This window comes from Telopea speciosissima, chromosome 11, assembly GCF_018873765.1.
Source record: "Telopea speciosissima isolate NSW1024214 ecotype Mountain lineage chromosome 11, Tspe_v1, whole genome shotgun sequence".
In the NCBI taxonomy this organism is placed as follows: Eukaryota; Viridiplantae; Streptophyta; class Magnoliopsida; order Proteales; family Proteaceae; genus Telopea; species Telopea speciosissima.
Window position 1 is genome coordinate 56,330,648 of NC_057926.1, and position 17,974 is coordinate 56,348,621.

Consider the following 17,974-nt stretch of genomic DNA (forward strand, 5'->3'; position numbering starts at 1 on the left):
TCGCTTCTAAAACAGACACTTCGTTATTCATCTTCCGAGACGACAAGGTTGTTTTATATTTCTGGTCTATGTGGACGATCTATTGATCACGGGCAACTCCACATCAGCTATCACTGCGCTTATTAAGGCACTGTACGTCCACTACCTTTGCGGTTAAGGATTTGGGCGACTTACACTTCTTCCTTGGCATCGATGTCCGTCGCACGAAAGATGGTTTATTTTTATGTCAACAGAAGTATGCTACTGATTTGTTGGCTAGCTCTGGCATGAGTGGGGCTAACCCAGTCTCGACTCCGGTTAGCACTACCGCTCCACTCACATCGCAATTTGGGACACCTCTGGTTGATGGTGCTGACTATAGAAAATTTGTTGGGGCCCTACAGTATCTAACTATTACACGGCCTGATTTGAGTTATGCTGTTAATCGACTTTCTCAGTTTATGCATAGGCCCACGGACCTTCATTGGGCTGCACTATAGCGTTTTCTACGCTTTGTTTGTTACACTGTGGATAATGGGTTTTTCTTTCGTCGTGGGTCTTCCCTTTCCTTGACGGCTTATTTTGATGCTGATTGGGCCGAATGTCTCGTCGATTGTCGATCTACGGCCAGCTATGGCATCTTTCTCGGCAATCACCTAGTCTCTTGGGCCTCTCGCAAGCAACGCACTGTGTCGTACTCTTCGACAGAGGCCGAGTATAGGACGATAGCAACAACGGCTACAAAACTCATTTGGGTGTGTTCACTTCTCCAAGAATTAGGAATCTTTCTTTCTCAGACACCGCTTATTTGGTGCGACAACATTGGGGCGATGTATTTGACGGCCAACCCAATTTTTCATTCTCGCACCAAACACCTTGAAATTGATTTTCATTTCGTTCGTGAAATGGTTGCGGCTCGACACCTTATGGTTCGTTATGTTTCTACTATGGATCAGTTGGCAGATTTATTGACCAAGGGTCTCTCTCGTCAACGGTTTCATCTTCTTTGGGACAAGCTCTCTGTGGGTCCACCCCTGGTTCGCTCGACGGGGCATGATAGAGATAGACCTCCATAGAGTCTAGTCATGTGTAGTCACGTGTTCTGTTATAAGGTGTTGAGTCAGTTATGCCATGTGGCATTATGTATCTTCCTATATATATATATATATATATATATATATATATATATATATATATATATATATATATATGTAATGCAACCATTGTTTAATCAATGAAAATCATTCTCATCATGGGTCACTTTGTCATTAATTTGCAGAATATTTGTAGGAGGAGAAAAGGCTTTACTAGATTGGATGTTAGTTACTGCTCTTCTACACAAACCTGTGTGTTTCCACATTTATGGAAAGAGGAACAAACATAAAACTTGGACTGATGTGCTCCAAATGCATTGAAGTATAAAGCTAATTAAAGCTGCAACAAGTACAAACTGTGATAAACTACTTCAGCTAAGCTAGTCAGTCAGTGGGATTCTCTTCAAAAGCTTTGATTCCTTTCACGTCATTTCACGTGCTCTGATGATCATCATACCCCACCAAAACATAACCAGAGCTAGCCCAGGAAAGGGGTCCAAGAATCAAAATGCAATGAGTGAGGACTGAGGCGGAGAATTCGAAAAGAAGAGTAAAGTGGGTCGTGAGCTTTTTTATTCTATATGAATCAATGAGATAGATTTCATGAATTTGTATTGGAAGCTCGTGGAACCAACAATGGTCTATCTTTATGGAGATCTCTCATCGCATCGTTGGATTTTGTATATATCAATTTTTTTCATCACGAGAGGGTTCAGGATGCAGGGCATAGATTCAGTGGTGGAGTCGAAATCGAAATGGATATTGAAAAAAAAGATCGGAGAATGTCAAGGCCAAATCTAATTGCTTGACCTATTAAAATTACAATTGGCCATTTTGGATCATTGGGATCAAAGAGGATTTATGATATATATTAAAGTAGATATACACCCATATGGCTCTAGCTACCATTGCTATTCTACCAGTAGTTTTTTTATCTCCTAAGGATATGTTTCACATATCGATCTTTTGGATTTGTTGATTGTATTTACAATTATGTTTTTAAGGAATCTATTGCTGTTGCCAATCCTCTAGTCTGAAAAATCATGTCGATGGCAAATCCAGATCTGTTTCCCACTCAGGGATGGTGGGGATAGATCTGAACCTTCCATGGGACATGGGTCCCACAGCCCATGGAGGGTTGGGATCTGTCCCCACTGCTCCCCATGTGGGGTAGCTGATCCCAAGCCGTCAATGGCATGTGAGACCCTTTGATCATATTCCATTCCTTTGTTTTTTTATATTCAAAAAAATTATATCGTTTATTTGAATAGAATTACTTTTTTTTTCAAAAATAAAATAAAATAAATGTCATTAAATCAAAATTGTAGTTAGATTCTCTCCCATGGTTTTGAAGGCTTTAGAGAGAAAATACAAAAATATGGTAGCTGAGTTGACATGAAATGACTATACAGAGAAGATGATTGTTGATGTGTACCATGACTGGACAAAGTCTGGAAACATATATCAATCATTCACAAAGAGGAAATTAAAAGATCAATGTAATAGACTTGATTATGTATGATCTTGCCTCTTATTGAGCTATCCACTGGGTAATAAAACGGGTCGGTCTGAGATGCAGGCAGGATCCATATCCCAAATATGTGCAACCCTCTTTGCATATATATGTTTTTAATCTGTATTTAACATATGACCCAACTTAGAAACTGTGATCTTCGATCTTAAGAAAAGAGTCCATGCATGCAGGGTAGATCTCTTCTCAATTGGTCTTCAAACCAGACCATTCCCCATCTTAATTAGTACTTCGTAGATTGTTTGTATGGATGATTTGAGAAGTCCATCCAAAGATATAAAAAAAAGGTTATACCTAGTGGACGAGGCTCTTCTCACTACAGGCTCTGGGGAAGGTCATAATGGGATCTAGTCATAATGTACTAGTCTTACCTCATTTCACGGTGAGGCTATTTCTCAACTTGAATCTATGATCACTAGGTCACAATGGAACAGCCTTAAGTTCAAAGATATAAATTTACATAAAAATCAAATCAACACTTGGAGGGAAAGGAAGGGACAGAAAATCAATTTCTAAATGAAAATAGAAACTTTTGTAATTATGATTGTATAACTATCTTAAATTCTTATTAAATATGTTAATCATTTTTTTTTTTCAAATAAAATTTTTATTTTCCTTCTTAAAACCAAGGAAATAGGGGTTTTCAAAATATAGCAACTAGATTTGAAATATTTTGGAATTATTTATAAAACCATATTAAGTAGTGATTTCATGGGAAAACAAATTTGGATTTGAAGAAAAACTTTCTTCAACAATCAGAAGCTCATTCTTTATATTTTATATTCACCAAATTTGTAACATTTACCTTTTTTTTTTTTTTTTTTTTGAAAATGGCTTAATCTATTGTTGACCAAATAAATTAATGAAGTGAAACCAACTTAATTAAGAAACAATGTAAACTCTAAAGGGAATAGAAAGATGCCACTTCTATTACTTGAAGATGCTTTGAGATTCCAATTTTCATAGGTTTAATATATTGTCAATGCTAATTGACACCGAACTTGAGGAAATTGGGACCTCTTAAATTCTAGGTTTTAACCCTTAATCCCCTGCAGCTCATGGAAAATGGCAAAGTTCGGTTGAGAACCTAGTATTTTCACATATAATGTGCAAAGTAGCCTATTTTTCAGATTGTTTTTGTTTCTGTTTTCTATTAAAAAGTAATGTATTCATATAATTTGAAGAAGTTTATGTTTATCCATGAAAATTTTCACTTAAACAGTTGATGCAAAGTATCCATTTATATAATTTGAAGACAATTGCTAGCGTAGTTAGTTGTTACCCTTACTAATTAGGGGCATGAATCCATCGAAGGTAATAATAACCTAACAATTTGGTGTTCACATATCCATGGCTCTTGAAAATGAAAACTTTGTTTGTGTTCAAGGAATACTCATGTTTGTACTACACATGGTATATACAAGTGTATTCCTTAAAGCTCCGATTGTTTGACGGATAAAAATGGATGGAAAATTTATGAAGAGAGGTCTCACATGTTGTGGATTGGTTGACAAGAAAAAGGAAATGAAACAATGGGATATGTACTTTATAGTGGAGTGAGATTTGATGGAAGAGAGAGGAAATAGAGATGGATGGCATTCTATGGGAGAGGAAGGAAATTGGAGGAGGAGAGAGATAAATACAAAATGAATTTTTACATGAATAGTTCCATAGATTTTGAATGTTAATGGAATAGGAAAAATGAGGTTGTCTGAAAGTTTTCTAAATCATTTAATCAAACATTTATGTTTATGATAGTTTATGGAAAATAAGTATAAATTTTCTCTTTCTTTTTATCTTTTTTCACTTTTATCCTTCAACCAAATAAGGCCTAACAATTTGTACAATATTTTGTATACATGGTTGGAAACCATATTAGTCCAGGATTATTTGGGGATTCTGATCCTCTATTGTGTGCTGTCCATCGTGTCGTTGTGTTTCTTTGCATAAGTAGGCATGGAATGACCACCATACCACACTTGGGCAGGGCGCTCGGGCAGTGGTAGGGCGATCATTGCGTGCTGCCCGTGTGAGAAAGCATGATGGCAGGATGGGTAACGTGCAGTAGAGGATCCAAATTGTTATTTGGGTCGGGTCTCTGGTCTGCCTTTGCAACCAGAACATTAGATGGGTTTAAAGTTTATTGGCTTCTATAGTTAACTTATACAAAGCACTCCCAATATGAAATTAAACAAAACTTCAAAAGTAGGGTTCCTGGATTCTAGACTCTAGAGAGTTACTAGGGCTTGTGAAGAGAAGACTGAAAGACTGAAATCAAATTTCCAGCTGGATGATGGGATATTAGCACAGAGAGTACAAGCAAGCTCTTAGAGAGAGAGAGGTGAGAGTCTGGACTCTGCACTGCACTATATTGATTTGATTAAAGGCAAAGCATTGTTAACAATATTTGTACTGAAATGTTATTATTTGGCTTCTGAACTAAAAATCTTCTTCAGAGCGTGCCTTATATTTCCATGTCTTTTTTTGTACGGTGCTTGCTTCTTGTTGGGCCTCTTGGCATTTTGGAATGGCACCTCTCTCTCTCTCTCTCTATTTCTTTCTATTCTTGAAGCCCACCACCACTACAAACCCTAGTGTAGGGTACCCTGCTCTCATTATCGTACTATTGATTTGATAAGGCAACAATAATAAACCACATCTTTCCACATTCAAATATAATCATCTCCCCAAGATCGCCAACTCAGCTTGCTTGTTATCTCCATTTCATATTCACCCATCTATTTAAAGAGTACCGTCCCACCATTGCCTGTCCATCTGACTTCATCATCGTACCCAGCCATTTTTAACCATCTCTCTCTCTCTCTCTCTGTCTCTTTCTTTCTCTCTTTCTCTTTTTCTCTCAAGTTCTTCATTAGGGTTTTATGTGTTGTTTAGCCGTTTCCCCCTTTCTTCTTACTCTATTTGGCCTGGTTTCAATGGTGGTTTTCTCCTTCATGAATTACTACTTCGAGCTTATCGAATTTTTTTGTTCTTTAATATTTTATTAGTGTTTTGGGAGTTCTGACCCTAGTTGCAGTTAGGATTAATTCTTTTTTTATTACTGTAGCACAACGTGTTTGTTGGTTTTGAGTTGATGATAACTAGGTTATTTGAGATTTATATATTAGGGTTTTTGTCTTCTTCTTCTTGCTTTTGTTTTGGAAATTCCAACTTAAGGAATTCGTTTTTAGGACCTTAGTACAACTTGTTTGTTGTAAGTTGGAGTACTTTGAGTTGAGTTGAGTTGGTGATTAGGGTTTTTTTTTAAGGAGAAGTCGAGACGAGAAAGAGAGCTCTCTTCAGTCCAGCCAAGATGGTTTTAGGGTTGATCTTTGCTGCTGACTCGTTGGTTCATGAACCCATCAAATCACTTTGAAAAAGTGATGTGTTTGTGATCGAACGATGCAGGAGCTGAGTTCAGCTTTGGCTGTCACGTCTTGGACTGAAGGGAGCTCCCTTCTATACTATACTCTATAAACCTCTCGATCTTAACCATTTCATCCTTTTTTTTTCATCTTCTAAGAATAATCTGTATTTCTGTATTCTATATTTTATTTTATTTTTTGCTTTGCTCTGAGCAGATCTAATCGTTCAATAATGGAGAGGTTCCATCTGGGTTTACGTCTCTACGTACTACATATGCGTGAAGAAGAGTCTCCAGCACTGTAGCCTGTAGATGATGATGATGATGATGTTATATGAGAAAAAAAAAAAAGTTATAATTTGGATTTGGTTGCTTTTAGTGAAAGATGTTTATAGTTGATCAAGATCTCTTTCTTTATTAATGTTCTTCATGCAGAGAGTTGGTTTTAGCTAGTTTTGGTAAAAAAAAATACCAGGAGAAGTCACACAACAAGTACTGAGACAAGGACGACACAAGATTCCTACACTTGAAGACCACTTGTTCATAATGGAGCAACCAACTTTAACCTTGCTGGGGATTGGAAGTTTATTGGTAATTAAAAACTCGAACTTAGAATTATACAGACGTACGTATATATGCTGACCATTATGGTTCTGGTCGCTACCCTGATTCAACCTATTGAACATGTAATTGTGGAATTCTCTCTCTCTCTCTCTTCCTATTTGGCCAGTGTTGGGTATGATGTCTTGTATTCCGTATATTATTTTGTGGGTTGATTTCGAAGGGAAGGGAAGGGCAGTAGTGAGGAGATGTAACCCTAACCCTATTCTCCAGCTCCCGTAACAGTTGGAGGAAAGCTGAACTGAAATGAAAATACCTCTTTTGGACTCCCTTATACTACCCTCTTTTGTGGAATACATTTTTGGGAAATTCACTCTCAGAATGATTTTTTTTACATAGGAAGATAATCAAATATTTGTTCCAAGGACACATTAATTAGATCCAATTTTATTTTTCAAATATATCAATTTCTAAAATTCTAATTTTGATTCTAATTCTTATAATCAAAGAATTGTGTTTGGATGCATTATTTGGTACTCCAATTATTTTCTTCTTTTGGTTGAAGACATAACCCCCTTTTTCTTTTCCCCATTTGTTCTTGTTTCTTATGTTTTAACCATGAAAAGATGAAATGTCCCCACCACATGCAATGCTCATTCTTTAAATTATTTGGTGTGAAAATTACAATTCCTGTCGCCCAATTGTCAACTTTGGCATAATTCTATGAATTGACCTTCGGAATTAGAATTAAAACCAAACCTGCATTAAGTTTTATAAAAATAAGATTCCATTTTCAATCATTCAACGAATAATAATAATAAAGAAAAAGTTTTGTCTGGGAGTGTGGCGTATGCTAGCATTCTCACGAGTCTATCTCTCTTCTTCTCATATGAAAAGACATCTCTACCCCCTTATTTTCGGGAGGGGTAGACTCTCTTCTTCTCATATGAAAAGACACCTCTACCCCCTTATTTTCGGGAGGAGAGATAGACAATGGGAGTATAGGTATAGGCCACACTCCCAGATAGAAAACATATTATTTTTCATAATAATAATTAGGGAAAAAGAATGTTATTTGGGCCTCTAGAGCGCTCACACACAAGTTGGCCAATGGGAGTGCAAGCATAAGCATCACCTTGGGCGGAATTTCCACTTTCCATGGCGATAGTGTAGTACTTTCATGTCTAGATGTTGGAGTCATGCAGGTCACGCGACGAGGTAGCATTATTTTTCTTTTATATATAATAATGAGAAAAATTCTTTGTGAGAGAATATATCACCCACATCTAAACATAGAAGGGAGATGAAATGATCACCCGCAACCTAAAAAGCAAAAATCCTATTCCATGATGCCAATGTGCAACCCTCATTGGCCCCTATACACATGTAGGGGCCACGCTCCCCCACAGAACACCAACCCTCGGTATCTAAATACACTGTCATTTTTTTGGCAGGCAAAAGTTCATTCAAAGCAAGAGGAACTACACTTGTCATCACAACATTGGAGAAAGAATGGAAATGTCATCATGGATCATATATATATTATTTATTTGAATTCAGAAAAATAAACCTAGATCAAAAAATTTTCACATTACTTAACATGTAGGTGGGTCCACTTTGTTTTTTGTTCCTGGTCATCGATCTAGACATGAGAGACATAGCTAGTCTGTTAAAGGTCGATTAATGGAGAGGACAAGCTAGAGGAGAATATCGGTCCCCAAACCCCAAAATAAAAAACGTGAATCATATTACCATACAATACCCAACGATGCCGTCATGTTTGAATTTTTAAGAAGGGAGCTTATCTTCCCTCCATATTGGTCACCTGTTAATTAAAGCAAACATTAAGATATACAAAAACTAAAAGAGCAAAGATAACACAAAGATTTAACTTAATTCATACATCAATATGATGTATTACATCCACGGACAAAATTGAAGATAATTCACAATGTGATGGAAGAAAATATAATGGAGGTCTTTCAAAAACACCATACCCAAAGATCGTTGCAAGAATTCTCCCAAAAAACCTTAACTTGAAAAACTTCCAAATTAAGCTCACTTCTTTTTCTTGCTCAGACAATTAAACAATAAAAACTAACAAATACTCCTCCAAGCCTAACGGCCCAAATTGCCACAAAATATATTGGAGAGGGATAAACTTCATAACAGGTAGAAGAATTTGAGACACACATAACATCTCCTAGGGTTAGACACCACATTTCTAATTTCTATCTCTATATAAGAAGGCTATCCATCTCGGTTCTTTCATTAAGCTCTTTTAGAGAGAGAGAAGGTGCAGGATTGATGTGTTGAGTATGGTTAGAAGACCATATATAGGGGTTCCTTCAGTTCAACCGAGATAGTGTAAGGTTGTTCTTTGCTGCTGACTTGTTTGCTCATGAGCACATCAACAATCGAGAATGGATGTGTTTCTGAACAAACAAGGCAGGAGCTGAGTTCTGTCGTTATTATCTTGTCTTGGACTGAAGGGTCTCCTATTTTTGAGTCCTCACAATCTCTCTCTCTTTCTCTGCTTCAGTTTTTCTTCTGTCTATTCATTGTAATAGTTTGAATGGAATGTGTGGTTTCATTAAGGTAATGATCTGGAGGACCCAAAGTATGTACCCTTTTCTCTCCAATTCTCTGCTTGAATGAAATGTTTTTCTCTGTTACTCATGTTGCAGTTTTGGCTTTCCTTAATTGGGGTTACCTTGGGAAAGACAACTTTGTGCCGCAGCGCAGGCTACTCCCAGGCACATGGGGGTAGATGCAATAACTGATAACGCACAATCTCAACGGTCACCCAAGGATTCAAAAGAAGAGTCTTCAAACAACAAAACTCTTCAAACGTCTCTCTCCTAGTTTGTAGATAACAAACTCATGTATATCTCTATCTCTTGTAACAGTCACAAAGAAGTTTAAAAATTGTTTATAAATACAAGATATCCGAAACCACCAGATAAGGTGTGAGGACAATTCAAATCCCATTTGTTTTCAAACTCTATCATGGTATCAGCCTAAGTGCCTAAGCACTCGATCCTCCCTTCTTTCTCTCCTTTTAATTTTTTTTTCAAATTTTCAACCTCTCGTAATGGCCACTTCTCCTTCCTTGGCTTCCTCTGTCTCATCTTCCCTAATCTCTTCTTCTCCATCAACTCCATTTGGTTTTGGAGGAAATATTTCTCATATCCTTCAGATCAAACTTGACAAAAATAATTATCTGTTGTGGCGAGCTCAGTTTTTATCTCTCTTTCGACTTCATGGATATCTTAAATACGTTGACGGAACGTATCCTTGCCCACTCGCCACTGTCACGGCACCACCCACTGCGGACACCACTGTTGCTGCCTCAACAACCATGGACAATCCAGAGTGTGTGACCTGGCAGCAGCAAGACCAAATGCTTCTCTGCTGCCTCATCTCTACACTAACCGAATCAGTTTTCTCATTGGTGGTTGGTTTAAATACCTCTCATGAAGTTTGGAATGCTCTTGAGAAGCATTTTGCATCCCAATCACAAGCTCGGGTTATGCAACTTGAATTCCAACTTCGATCCTTGAAGAAAGGAACGATGTTCATTCTTGAATATGTTCAACAAGCCAAGATTTTGGCTGCGCATCCTGCTGCCGCGGCACACCCGATCCCCGATTACCAAATGGTGCTCGTATTTTAAATGGACTAGGACTTGAATATGATGGGTTCGTGACTTCGATTACATCACGACTTGAACCCCTTCCGTTGGATGATTTTCTTGGCATTCTCAACAACCAAGAAGTTATCTTGCAAAGTCGAGCAATTGACGTAGTTCCAACAGCTCCCAGTGCCAATGTTGCTGTCAAAGAAAGCACTACAACTCCTTCTTACAGAGGACGAGGACGCAGCCGTGGAAGAGGTCGTGGTCGGTTCTACAATGACAACATGGACCATCGATCCACGAGTGTACGCCACGTGTAATAAACCTGGTCATACTGACCATTAGATGCTATCAAAGGTTCAATCCAAATATTACACAAGAATCAACTCTTGCCATGTATGTCGCTTCACCAAATATCGCACCTGATGCTACTGGTATCCTCGATTCGGCGCTACACATCATCTCACATCCGATCCGCAAATCTCTCCATTCCTTCCACCTATAATGGCACCGATCAAGTTCGGGTAGCAAATGGTTTAGGTTTGCCTATCTCTCATGTCGGTTCCTCTACTTTGCATACTCCTTTGTCTGCATTTGCACTCAAAAATATTTTTCATGTTCCAAATATACAGAAAAATCTACTCTCTGTGTCCCAATTTACCAAAGATAATGATTGTATATTTGAGTTTCACCCGATTTTTGTTGTGTAAAGGATCGATACTTGGGGAACCTCCTCATGCGCGCCGGAGTAAAAATGGTCTCTACCTTCTCAATGGTGCAACGCTTCAAATAAATCGTTTCTCCTCATTGTTAGATCGTCTGTGTCAAGTACTTCAAATTCCGCCACTGCCTATGTTGGTGAAAGAGTCCCTATAATGGTATGGCATGATCGGTTTGGACACCCTGCTCAACGTGTAGTGTCCTCGATTATTTCAAAGCATGCCTTACCTGTAGACCCTTCTTCATCCTCTTCTAAATTTTGTGAACCATGTCAGTTAAGCAAGTCTAGTCGTTTGCCTTTTAATAATTCTGTTTCTCGTTGTAATGCACCATTGGAATTGATTTATTCAGATTTATGGGGTCCATCTCCGCTGCCTTCTCTCACTGGTTTTAAATATTATATCTCTTTTGTGGATGATTATAGCCGTTACACTTGGATGTTTCCACTAACTACCAAGTCAGAAGCTCTCTCTACTTTTGTTGTTTTTAAAACACAGGTGGAAAATTATTTTGGTGTTAAAATCAAAAGCTTTCAGTCAGATGGTGGAGGTGAATTCAGGAAATTCAAAGATTATTTAGCAGCCAACGGCATTTTTCATCGATATTCTTGTCCACATACACAGGAACAGAATGGAATTGTTGAAAGAAAGCACAGGCACATTGTGGATTCCGGACTTGCGCTCTTGACAAGAGCCAATATTCCCAAAACCTATTGGGATCATGCATTTGGTACGGCAGTATTTTTGCTCAATAGAATGCCTACACCAATGCTGAAGAATATTTCTCCATATGAGAAACTCTTTAAGAAGGCACCAGATTATACTATTATGCGGGTGTTTGGATCTGCATGTTACCCTTGGCTACGCCCATATCAACATCACAAGTTGGATAATCGCTCATTGCAATGTGTATTCCTTGGTTATTCCATCCAACACAAGGGTTATAAATGTCTTCATCGTCCCACCGGCCGGATTTATATTTCGCGCCATGTAGTGTTTAATGAGGATAAGTACCCATTTGTGGATCCTTCCCCATTACCCACTTCCACCTCAAAACCATACTCACCAGTAATTTTACCATTACCCGTACCCATTGTGACTCAGGGGGTGCAAACAACAACCTGTTCACCATTATCTATTTTACCTAACCAATCTCCCAGCATAATACCACTACCAGCCCACCCACAATCAAATTCACCATCAACCCAGACGGATCAGTTGGAAATTATTCCTTCTCCACCATCACCTCAAATTGTACCCACTACTTCCATCATTAATCAACCATCACCACAACCTACAACCGTGGAAGCTCATCAGCCAAATCCTATTTCCACTCATCCAATGCAAACCCGGTCCAAAAATAATATTAGAAAACCAAGAGCCTTCAACTGACGAGTTACAAACTATTTGTCCACCTATATCACCCAATATCGCACCCTCGAACCAACGTGTTTCACCACGACCAATAAGGATCCACAATGGCGAGCAGCTATGGTTGCGAGAATTCAATGCATTGGTTAAAAATGGGACGTGGGAATTAGTACCATATCAACCTTCAATGAATATAGTTGGGTGCAAGTGGATTTATCGGATCAAGACCAAGTCTGATGGTACTATTGACCGATATAAAGCACGTTTGGTTGCTAGAGGGTTCACCCAAGAGCCTGATTTTGACTACGATGAAACATTCAGCCCTGTGGTTAAACCCACTACAATACGACTTGTTCTCTCTCTTGCGGTCACATACAGTTGGGACATTCGGCAATTAGATGTTCAAAATGCCTTTTTAAATGGCACCCTAACTGAGAAGGTGTTTATGGTACAACCACAAGGGTTCGTTGATAGCCGGCACCCTAATCATGTTTGTTACTTGCGTAAGGCGCTATATGGGCTTAAACAGGCACCAAGGGCCTGGTATCATCGGTTAAGCTCATATCTAATGTCAGTCGATTTTCAAGCTTCACAAGCCTACTCATCACTGTTTGTTCAAAGAGAGGCTGGTCACATACTGTTGGTACTTGTCTATGTTGACGATATAATAATCACAGGAAATAATTCAGCTAGCATCTCTTCTCTAATCTCAAAATTGGGAGTTGAATTTGCTATCAAAGATCTTGGGCGGTTGAATTACTTTCTTGGCATTGAAGTGAGTCACTCCAGCACTGGTATTCATCTGACTCAAGCAAAATATGCCGCAGATTTGCTCAACCGAACCAGCATGATGGACTCTAAGCCATGCTCCACGCCTATGGCTCCATCGGGTTCGAAGCTCACAAAGGACACAGGGTCTGAATTTGAGGATGCAACCTTGTACAGGAGCACGGTTGGTGCCCTTCAATACCTTACCTTGACACAGCCAGATCTGTCATTTTCAGTTAATAAGGTGTGCCAGTACATGCACAGCCCAACATCGGATCATTGGATGGCAGTCAAGCGTATTCTTCGGTATATCAAAGGCACAATCAACTATGGACTCTCACTTAGACCGGCTCAAAAGGTTGACATCATTGCGTTCACTGATGCAGACTGGGCAGGGTGCACCGATGATCGTAGATCAACCAGTGGCTTCTGTGTCTACTTTGGTCCAAATTTGATCTCTTGGAGTTCGAAAAAGCAACCAACTGTTGCACGCTCAAGCACTGAGTCCGAATATAAAGGAATTGCCAATGTCGCTTCGGAATTAATATGGATACAGTATCTTCTCCGTGATATGGGCTATACGCTATCCAATCCACCATTAATATGGTGCGACAATATTGGAGCGACGTATTTAGCCGCCAATCCGGTTCTACATGCCCGGACAAAACACGTCGAGATCGACTATCATTTTGTTCGTGATCAAGTGTCCAAAAAATCCCTTGATGTTCGGTACCTATGCGCCCAAGATCAAACGGCCGATGTGATGACAAAGCCGTTATCTCATTCACGGTTCAGATTTCTCAGGGACAAGCTTACTGTTCAAGAGTCCCAGTTGCGCTTGAGGGGGTGTGATAACGCACAATCTCAACGGTCACCCAAGGATTCAAAAGAAGAGTCTTCAAACAACAAAACTCTTCAAACGTCTCTCTCCTAGTTTGTAGATAACAAACTCATGTATATCTCTATCTCTTGTAACAGTCACAAAGAAGTTTAAAAATTGTTTATAAATACAAGATATCCGAAACCACCAGATAAGGTGTGAGGACAATTCAAATCCCATTTGTTTTCAAACTCTATCAATAACTACCCTGCTCCTCTAAGTGATAGATCCATGTGCCTGGGCGCAGTCTGCGCTGCAGCACAGAAAACATTCTCCCAATATTCTTAACCCTGTTGATGTTGTCATTTAAGGGTGGATATTGTATTTCTCTTTTGGATTTTAAAAGAGGGTTTTCTCAATGGGGTGTAGAGAGACAAAGAAAGGACAGACTGAAGGAGGTGGAGGAAGGCTAAGGACATGGTTGTATTATCATTTTCTTTTGACTGTAGTTAAATCTTTCTCTGTACGGGGAAAAAAAAAAGAAGCTAAATCTTTCTCTATACACTCTCATGGGGTGTCAATTCTAGGCCCGGCCTGCCCGGCCCTATCGAGCCCACCCGGTTAAAGCCTGGCCCGGCTCGGCCCGATTACTAAAATATGTCGGCTTTAAGCCCGACATGTTTAGTAATCGGGCGGTCCCGATGTGGGGTCCTAGCTTGTCGGGTGCCCGATCGGATCGACCAATTCCAGGCCTGACCTAGACCGCCCTGTTGCAGCCTGACCCTTTAACTTATAAACTCCCCCTCCCCTTCCTTCCAAATTTCCATTTTTTTGTTGGTATTTGACATTTATTGATTAGATTTAGATACACTTAAGGTAGGTGAGATGAGGCTTAATTTTAGTTTTTATTTAATTTTTAGATCTTACTTTGTTAGATGTGCTACTATTTGGTGTTGTGTTATTATTTTTTTTATTACCCTCTACTTAGTTTGTTAGAAGTGTTTCTATTCGGTGTTGTGTTGCTATTATTTTTCCCTCTACTTACTTTGTTGGATGTGCTTCTATTCGGTGTTCTACTGCTATTTTAGTTGGGATAAGTTTTATTTGATTTTGAGTTGAGGTGTACAGTGAGTGCCCAATGGTGTGATGGTTTAAACTTAAAATTCTGGTTGCATGTCAATTAGTAAGCCCACACCGTTTAGAGTTAAATGGCTCATTAGCCTGTTTTAGACCCGGTTTGAGCCCGTTTAACTCGAATAAAGCTGCCCTGATTAAAGACCGAACACCGATCGACCGAAATGAAATCGTACAATGCCCGCCTAAGGCAAGCCTGAATGTCTAAATGGTCGGACATGGTGCAACCTATAAAATTGGTGAGGCCCAGCTAGGCCCGACCGAGCCCGATCGGTTGACACCCCTCATGGATGTAGCACAATGCCAAACCACGTTAAAATTATTGTGTTATTTCTATGTTTTCATTTTACTGCATTCCCATGTTTCCAATGCATTCAAATTAAACCTGCATTGTTGGACATTGACGGCTTGGAATTTGGCCCTCAATGCTCCTTCCAATCTGGCTTTGGGTTCCTCCCCGGTTAGGTTCGTAGGTTCCTCTCATAGGGAGGACGAAAATGCCGACCTCACCCCATTCGGGCAGTGTGTTTGGGCAGGGGGTGAGGTTGACATTTTCAGCCCCTTATGAGAGGAACCTACGAACCTGACTGGGGAGGGAACCTGAGAGGAGTTAGATTCCTCTCCGGGGAGCCCAACGCCCAGGAAAAGTGCCCAATAAGGCATCCAACAGCACTGGGTTCCCTAGAATGGAGCTGAATCCTTCAATCAGACTTGATTTTCCTTCAGCCGTGGCGAGAGTGGGAGGATCCAGTCCAGCAAAAACAGAAGGGGGGAGGAGTTTGATCAGGTGGACCTGCCTGGAAAATGACCCAAACTCCCCTGTTTTTACTGGACTGGATCCTCCGGCACCCACCACGACTGGTGGAGGAGAACCGAATACCCTCCAATCTGCTAATTTACATAGGATACCTACAGTACATAGAGATTTCCATGGCTCTCGCTTGCTCTGTGATCATAATTGACATGGTTGGAATCCTGCCGGCAATCTTTTTCAAAAGGATGACATGACAGGGTATGACATTTGACATTTTTTTTCTTTTTCTTTTTGAGGAGGTTGGGTGGTGGGGGAGCTATTAACTTGTTGTGATGTATCAACATGTCCAAATTTGGTATGATGAAGTCGGTCAGATTTAAGGAGAAATGAACTATCAGTGGTTGGAAAGCAAAAGATTTTATTTCCACAACTTAATGGTTGTCCCTTTCACCAATGCACCATCCTACTCCTTGTGAAGTCTACTAAATTTACGGAAAAGTCATGATCTGTCAGTGGTTGGGAGCAAAAATCTATGTATGTTTCTACCAACCATTCCCTGATTTAAGGTAAGTTTAAATTTCAAACCCTCACGTTATGTGGAGCTTATTAAGGGTATATTAAGGTACATCCAAGGTCTCATATAATCGAGGTGGGATTATATTTTTATAACTCTCAACAGCTGCACGTTTCTTCTTCACGTGTAACTTTCAAAATATCACTTGGAATGTCTTATTCAATACCTTAAGAAATTAGGTGGAGAGATTTCTTCAAGTATATGAAGACACTAAAGACCTGAATAAACTGATATTAGACTATAATTCTATAACTCACAATACTCCTCTCACATGTGGGTGGAATGAGTAATCATCATACACGTGGAAAAGAACTGAGGAATCATGGGCTTCATTATCATGCTGAAGTATCGACCCAAAATCTTAAACCATTAAATAGAAATGATGAAGGGATATGACACATCAAAGATCTCAGATAACTGAGTGAGACTATCTTTATAATTCCCAACATCTCAATATGGTCATTTTTTCCTTTCAAACATTTTGCCAACCTTATGAACATTATTATACGAGATTTTCACTTCGAGGAGCTTCACTAGGGTGATATTGCGATATGAGTTACCAGCCAAGCCAATTTAAAGGAGTTCTAAGCTCTCTCTCTCTCTCTCTCTCTCACACACACACACACACACACACAATACATTTGACCTTATAATCCATTACAAGCTGCAAGATAAACTCTGATTTGGATCATAAAAGCATAAAATGGGATGAGCTCCAACACCAAATGATGTAGAGGATGAGTACTGTCATGCTTATTTCAGTTTACATTCAATGTTACCGAAGTGCCCTTCTAGGATTATTGGCAATTTTGCATATTCAGATTCCTGATTTTTTTTGCTTTGTTCTTTGAAATTAAACTAGACTTCCTTTGCCTTCAAGAAAGATAAAAGAAGGAAAGTGAAAATTTCAAACATAAAGAAGAAACTATTGTAATCATCACTCCACAAAATTATGTGACTAATTTCAAATCATTCCATGTTTGGTTATTAATTTTTGGAAAAAGAGTCTCTAAGCAAGCGACATAGTAGAGTGCACCAATGAGATGCATGAAAACAGTAAAGTATATTGGCAGGCAGTGAGGTCATTTCAGTTTAGAAAACCTTTTTCCTTAAATTTTAATTTACTTAGCATCTGATTATGAGGGAAATAAAGAGAAAATAAGTGAAATTAAATTAATACAAAATTAAAAAACAAAGGTTGTAATTATTACCTCCATGATGGCAATCTAACTCCAAAACATATCAAATTTGGTTATTAAATTTCACTTTACTTTGAAATCAATTTCCTTTAATTTGAAAAGTAAACTAAATTTTACATCTGAAATATATATTTAACAAGTATGAGAATAGAGTCCTACCCAAAAAAAAAATATTTATAAATAATTAAATAGGTTATATAATCATGACTCATGAGTACAAAACTTTCCTTTTTCCTATTTTAAAATGATTTCACTTTCCTCCACTTCCCTTTACTTGCAACCACACAGAGCCTTAAATTTGAAAACAAAAATAATAAACAAGGGAGAAAAAAGGACAACTGGGTTTGTGTGGTACGCTGCCCTTACGCCCAGACACAGGGGCACCCCTGAAAAATTCCACCTTTCTATGGGGTGCGGCAATCATTTTGCACACCCCTGTGTCTGAGCACAAGGGTAGTGCACTGTACGT